Raw genomic sequence first — 7,248 nt, 5'->3', positions numbered from 1 at the left:
GCACATACTTTCACTGTCTTAATCAAGCTGGCCTTTCAGGGAGTTGGTGGGTAATTCCAGAGTTCAGACAACTTCCAAGGACTTCAAGGATAGTGATTTGCTAGTCTTTAGGTACTGAATGTACAGGTTCACCAGGCTGGTAATAGTAGGAAGACAGAGGAAGTGAGATAGATAGTATTAGGAGTTACAGTTAGCAGAAAAACAGGTGGACAGTCGCATCTACAGTTATTAGACAAAAAAACAGTAAAATCTCAAAATTGTTCCAAAACATCTAGTCAGTGAGGAAATGCAATCAATATGAACATATAGAGAGTACATTTAACAACACAGATACTGTAACAGTTCTAAACATTCCCAGATATTTGTCACAAAAACAGTAGAAACTCTAATTAGTTTAAAACATCTAGACATTAAGGTAATACATATATGTTGAACATATAGAGAGTACAGAACAGGTATTGTTGCCATTCTAGACATCCAACTACAAAATGTACATATAGCCCATTAGGAAAGAGCAGTGTTAATTATGTAGTTATATGTCAATGTTATCTAGTGAACTTAGTTGTGCTAACCTATATGGCTTAGGCAGTAACATAAATTACAGGATTATCTATAGGAGCAAGTAAAGCTGACTAGAGGTATGATTGCCTCAGTGTATCGCTTATTTCAATTTAGCTATCAATTAGTATATTAAATGACAAGGTAAGAAATATCAGTGCGACACTCTCAGCTAAAGCACAACAGTAGGTGTCAAGTTCTTTAGAAGCAGTTCAATAAGCTCAACTCTAATAGGGAGATAGCTTCGGTGGAGTCAGCATTTAATTCGGAAAGGTCATTAACACAGCAGGTTGACATAAAGAAAAAAATTAGGAGATATAGGGCAGTAGTCCATAGAAAAATTCCTATAATGGATATAATGGATATATATGTAATACACATCTATATATATATATATATATATATATATATATATATATATATATATATGTATACATCTACACACACACATGTCTATATATATATATATATATATATATATATATATATATATATATATATATATATATATATATGTATATGGATCTACCTCACTTGGTCGACATTTCATATGGTCGACAGTTCATTTGATCGACAAGCATTTTAATTTATATATACACACAGGTCTATATATATATATATATATATATATATATATATATATAGACATATGTATATATATATATATATATATATATATATATATATATATATATATATATGTATATATATATAGACGTGTGTGTGTATATATATATATATATATATATATATATGTATATATATGTATATATATATATATATATCATCATCTTCATATATATATAGGTTCATAGGTAGGTACTAGGCTATTTGCCCGAAGGCATTTATAAGCCTAGCCGGAATGTGTTGGCTTTTGCCACCCCCTTAGATTAGTTCCCTGTGCCTCTGTCCAGCAGAGCCATTGAAGTGATCCCTGGGGTAAACTTTCTGTTTCCCATCCACTCGTCAAGGTTTCTCTTGAAGAGGGTTAGCGAGGAGCTCTGCCTAATGTAGATTGGAATCTTATTCAAGAGCATGGGAAGTCTCTCGGACAGGAATCTATTCCTCCAGCACATCCTATTTATTGTTGTGGTGAGATTTAGATCCCTGGAGCATGTGGCTTGAGGGGATATGGTTTTCTTTAGCTGGAGCATGTCCATCAATTCTGGGTTGGACATGGCCTTGTATGTCAGGCAGAGATTACCTCTGAGTAGGTGGTATACAATCAAGTACAGCTGGAGTTTCTTCAGTCGAGCTGCATAGGGCATCTGCTTGAGGCCAGTGATCCTCTTGGTGAGGTACTTCTGTGGTCTTTCCAGTTGTTGCAGGTGTCTTGTAAGGTACATCTCAAATGGGGCATTGTACTCTATGATGGGTCTGATGAGTGATGCGTAGAGAGGCCCAATGACCTCTTTCAATCTGGATGCAAAACCTTTTGTGATTAGTTGGGCCACATAGAAGGATTTTCTAACTACTTTGGCAATGTGATTATGAAAGGAGAGGTTACTATCTACTTGGGTCCCCAGAGCCCTTATTACATTTTCCGTATTTAGGGGGCTGTCACCTATGTGATAGTTTGTGGGTTCTTTGTTTTTTTCCAAAGGGGATGACTATGCACTTTTTGGCATTTAGTTTGAGGCCATGGTTTTGACACCAGGTATCTGTTTCAGCGAGGCCTTTTTGGAGGATGTCTGTGTCAGCCAAAGAGTCAGTTATAGCCCCTAATTTGCAGTTGTTTGTGAACTTGGTCAGCCATAGTCCTCTTATGCTTGCCTGTCCCTCTGAGAAGTATATGCTGAACAGGAGGGGTCCTAGGACAGAGCCCTGGGGAATGTCACTTGTAACCGGTTTAGAGTCAGACCTGGCTTCTGCAACTCTTACCATGTGGGTTCTGTCCGTGAGTCAGTTGGCAACCCATCTCGTGACGTAGGGGGTTTATGTTCAGGCTGGTGAGCTTGTCTATAATACCTGATTGGGGAATGGTGATGAAGGCCTTTACAAGGTCTAGGTAGGCTGTGTGAACCACCTTTCCCTCATCTATAGTCTTGGTAACTATCTCAAAGAAGTCCACCAGGCATGATCTGCCCTTAACAGAGCCGAACTGGGTAGGGTCCAGTGATTGGAGGTTTCCAATATCTCTGTTAATGAGATCCATGATGATGCACTCCATAGATTTGTAGACCAAGCTAGTCAGGCTTATACAGCGATAGTTCCCGGGGTCTGTTGTGGCTCCACCTTTGTGGAGAGGAATAACCATTGCTGTGTGCCACTCTGTGGGCACATAGCCTGTGGAGAGGCTGAGTTCAAACAGTGTGTTTAGGTGAGGGGTTAGTTCATCTTTGAGCTCATATAGGACACAGCCTGGGACACCGTCCGGTCCCATTGATGCTGTGTTTTTGGCTTTGGAGAGGGCTGTTTTAACCTGAGTGTCTGTGATTTCAGGGGCACTACATTCTTCTGGTATAATTATGGGCTCTTTTGGGGGTGAATTTTGCACTGAACCTGTCTGCCAGGATGTTGGCTATATTGGTCGGTTCAGTGTATTTTGTGCCATTCTTCACTAACTCCGAGCAGATCTGAGAATTGCCACTTAGATTCTTGACATAGCTAAAGAATGCCTTGTGGCTATCTTTGGAGTCCATAGCAATTTTTCTTTCGAAGCTAGCCTTGGATGATTTTAAGAGGGAATGTAGTTTCTTGCTGATACTGATCAGGGATGTCTTCCCTTATTGGGATTTTACTCTTTTCTGTACTAGTTTCCTCCTTCAATTGTATAACTTGTTTATGGCAGGGGTCCACCAGACTGGTTTCCTTTTCTTGGAGGAGTGAGTCTTGGTTTTGTTTGGGATAGCATGATCCATGCATTCTTGTAGGTGCCCATAGAGTGCATTAGTAAAGGATTTTGCAGCTTGGACAGCGTTATCCTTTAGCATGGGGCTTTGAAACTTCACACTTTGGTCTTAAGTAACATGAAGTTTGCTTTTGAAAAGTTTTTCACTGTGGTTTCTTTTACCAGGGGTGGTGGCGAAATGTGGATATCCAGAGTGATTAGTTTATGGTCAGATCTAACCAACGAGGGGTTGACGTCTGGTGTGGAACACTGTTCGCCCATGCTGGTGATGACCAGGTCCAATATGTTGTCACCTCTGGTGGGGGTGTTGACCAGCTGATCCAGGGCGTTTGAGTTTATAAATTCTAGGAAATGTTGGGCAAGGGATTTTGTACTTGAGTAGTTCTCCCAGTTAATGTTTGGGTAATTGAAATCACCCAATATCAGGGTGTTTGGTAGGACTTTTGTGTTTCCCAGTGTTTCCAGGAATGCGGAGTGGGAGACCTGGGACATGGTGGGTGATCTGTAGCAAGCTATAATTTGAATAGCAGTTTTGCCCATTGTTAGTTGCACGTGGATAATCTCTGAAGCATTGCGCTGTGCCACTAACCTGGAGGTGTGGGTATCCTTGATGAATATGGATACTCCCCCACCTTTTGTATTTTGGTCCGGATTTTGTGGCCAAAATGAATGGTATAAGTTGTAGCCTGGTAGTGCTGGGGTTCTCTCTGGAGCCTTAAACCAGGTTTTTGTTCCTGCACATATATCGATTTTCTCCATACTGAGGAGTGCCTCAGGTGTGTGCATTTTGAGGTTTAGACTTCTGGCATTGAGTAGCATTACCCTCAGTTTTTTGTTACTTGTGCTATTTATGGTGGTGGATTTGTCTTTTGAGTCTTGCCTAAAAAAGGCACTATGAGGGTGGCAAGAGCTTTGGCCAGTATTCAAAAGCCTAAGGGTGACAGATGCAAGCCATCTTTAGCGAAGCAGTGTGGCTTGTCGAGCATGTCATCCCAGGTTGACAGAAACTGGATCCCCCTTGAATGACAACAGAAGCTTAGCCAATTGTTGAAATTGATAATTTTTTCTCTATACCGTGGTATCATTCTTGGTGAGGGCAGGATGCTACTCAGGGTCAGGGTCATACCGGCCTGGGCTACGCAATCAGAGAGCTCCTCCATGTTTCATTTCATGTAGTCCAGGGAGGTATGGCTCAGGTCATTCACACCAAATGGACAATGACAGAGTCATATTTGTACTTGTTCTGGAGTGACCTGAGTGCTTGTGTTATGTGGCAGATCCTGGCACCCAATAGGCAGCTAAAAGTAACCTTCTTTCAGCCTAGTGAGTAGGATGTCAGTGTGCCTGATTATAGAGTCACCTATTACTAGTATGTTGAGTATGTTATTTTGCCTTAAGGGCTGTGATTGTGTGGCACACTGGTTTTGTGAAGTATGTGTTTCATGGTTTGTGTTGGGGGGTGGAGGTTGCTTGGATGTCTGCTTTGGAGGTCTCTGTTGCTTTTGCAGATTTTTATTTAGAGCCTTTGAATATGTTTTCATGTATTTGTGTGTGTTTTTTGCCGGTGCTGGTTTCATAGGTCTATGTGAGACTGGTGGTGTGATGCAAGTAATTCCCTTCTCCTCTTGACTGCCTGGTCCAGTCTTGGGTTGAGAGAGCTTAGCCTCCAGTTTGGCTGTATAATTGCATCTCCCGCATGTATTAGTGTTTGGTGGAAGGAGGACAGGGTTGTCTGTGTACATGAGGCAATTTTAACATTGCCTCAAAATGCCCAGATTTACCAGTTGGACCGAAGAGTACACCTGAAACTGCCCTTTGGACATGCCTGGATAGGTACAGTGAACTATTTTACTGATTGGCTGGTAAGGTCGACTAGAGAGTCTTGTCCTTGTCTACAGTATAGGGGGGTCTAGTGCTAAGGTTTATTAGTGGTTGCTAAGAGTTTTGAGCAAGTGCCGGGATGAGAAGTGAATGGTTTGAGTGCTTAAGTTGAAAGTTTGTCTAGTTCCAAGGGAAAAATTGAAGAGTAGACTTTGTGGAGCCGGGAATACTTATACCCTAGCTAACCGGTGCTGCCTGGCGCGCAAAACTGCGTAAATGTGTTGGGTATTTTTTTTTTCAGAAAATAAAGCAGATACAATCAAAAAACACTTTAAATGCACATAAATGGCTGTCACACTTGAGTGTATAGCCTAGAACAGTTAAACAGGTAATTTAAACACAAAAATGACTTTGTTAAAGTGCAGGCAGTAAAATAAGTACAATATGTAGCTGAAACAAGCTTTTTAAATCACAGAAACTAGAAAATTGGCATTTTAGGCAGAATTAGCTAAAGGCAGCAGGAAAATATAGAAAAATGATACTTCATCACTCCAAAGTCTCTATTTTGTCTCTGCTGCTGTAGAACTCTGCACGGCACCAAGCAGGAGCTTGCTGAGCTGTATATTAGTGCAAAAACCTCACAAATGGAGGTTGTATAGCAGGGAAATGAAAGAGATGGAAATTATCCCAAAATGGCCAATAAACTACTAATTTCTGGGCTGAAACAACTCCTCCAGGGACAGATTGGCTGCTCAAAGCTCCCCCTCTCACAGTGAACAGAGAAACTTCCTTCTATCCAAGTAAGGTATGGGCAAACACAGAAACTTGTAACACAGCCCTGAATTCAGCAATAACCTGAAACTGGACTATACTAGTTTAGAAAGGCAGGAAAACAAGTATTGTTTTTGTTTTCTTCATTAAATAAAGCAGATACAATAAAAAAAAACTTTAAATACACAGAAATGGCTATCACACTTGAGTGTGTAGCCTACAATAGTTAAACAGGTAATTTAAACACAAAAACAACTTTGTTAAAGTGCAGGCCATAAAATAAGTATAATATGTAGCTGAAACAAGCTTTTTAAATCACAGAAACTCTAGAAAGTCTGTGTTTTAGGTGGAATTAGCTAAAGGCAGCATGAAAATGCAGAAAAAATAAAATCACTCCAAAGTCTATCTTTTGTCTCTCTGCTGCTGTAGGGCACCAGGCAAGAGCTTGCTGAGCTGTATATTTGTGCAAAAACTTCACAAATGCGGGTTTTATAGCAGGGAAATGAAAGAGATAGAAATTAGCTCAAAATGGCCAATAAACTACTAATTTCTGGGCTGAAACCACTCCTTCAGGGACAAATAGGCTGTTCAAAGCTCCCTCTCACAGTGAACAGAGAAACTTCCTTCTATCCAAGTAAGGTATGGGCAAACACAGAAACTTGTAACACAGCCCTGAATTCAGCACTAACCTGAAAACTGGACTATACTAGCTTAGAAAGGCAGGAAAACAAGTATTTTTGGGGATATTTTTTTTTCAGAAAATAAAGCAGATACAATCAAAAACACTTTAAATGCACAGAAATGGCTATCACACTTGAGTGTGTAGCCTACAACAGTTAAACAGGTAATTTAAACACAAAAACATTTGTAACCATGTTTAGTATATGTCACCATATTTTAAAATTGTACTATGTTCTACAGCTGTTTTACATCTGTTTTCTTCTTGTCTTGCGTCCTCAACTGGACTAATGTCTATATTTAAATGCTATGTTTTTTAACTGTGTAATGCAAATAATACTTAAAGTGGAGCTTTTCTCCCCGGGCCTTCGCTGAAAATGGACTTGTGTCCAGTTGGATTCTCCCGGTCAACAAATGTAAATAAATAAAACTACTTTGTTAAAGTGCAGGCAGTAAAATAAGTACAATATGTAGCTGAAACAAGCTTTTTAAATCACAGAAACTCTAGAAAATTGGCGTTTTAGGCAGAATTAGCTAAAGGCAGCAACAAAATGCAGAAAGATGATACT

This window comes from Protopterus annectens, chromosome 16.part0, assembly GCF_019279795.1.
Source record: "Protopterus annectens isolate FY-2018-M chromosome 16.part0, PAN1.0, whole genome shotgun sequence".
NCBI classification, from domain to species: domain Eukaryota; kingdom Metazoa; phylum Chordata; order Ceratodontiformes; family Protopteridae; genus Protopterus; species Protopterus annectens.
The sequence above is the reverse complement of the archived record's forward strand: the minus strand, read 5'-3'. Positions refer to the sequence as shown.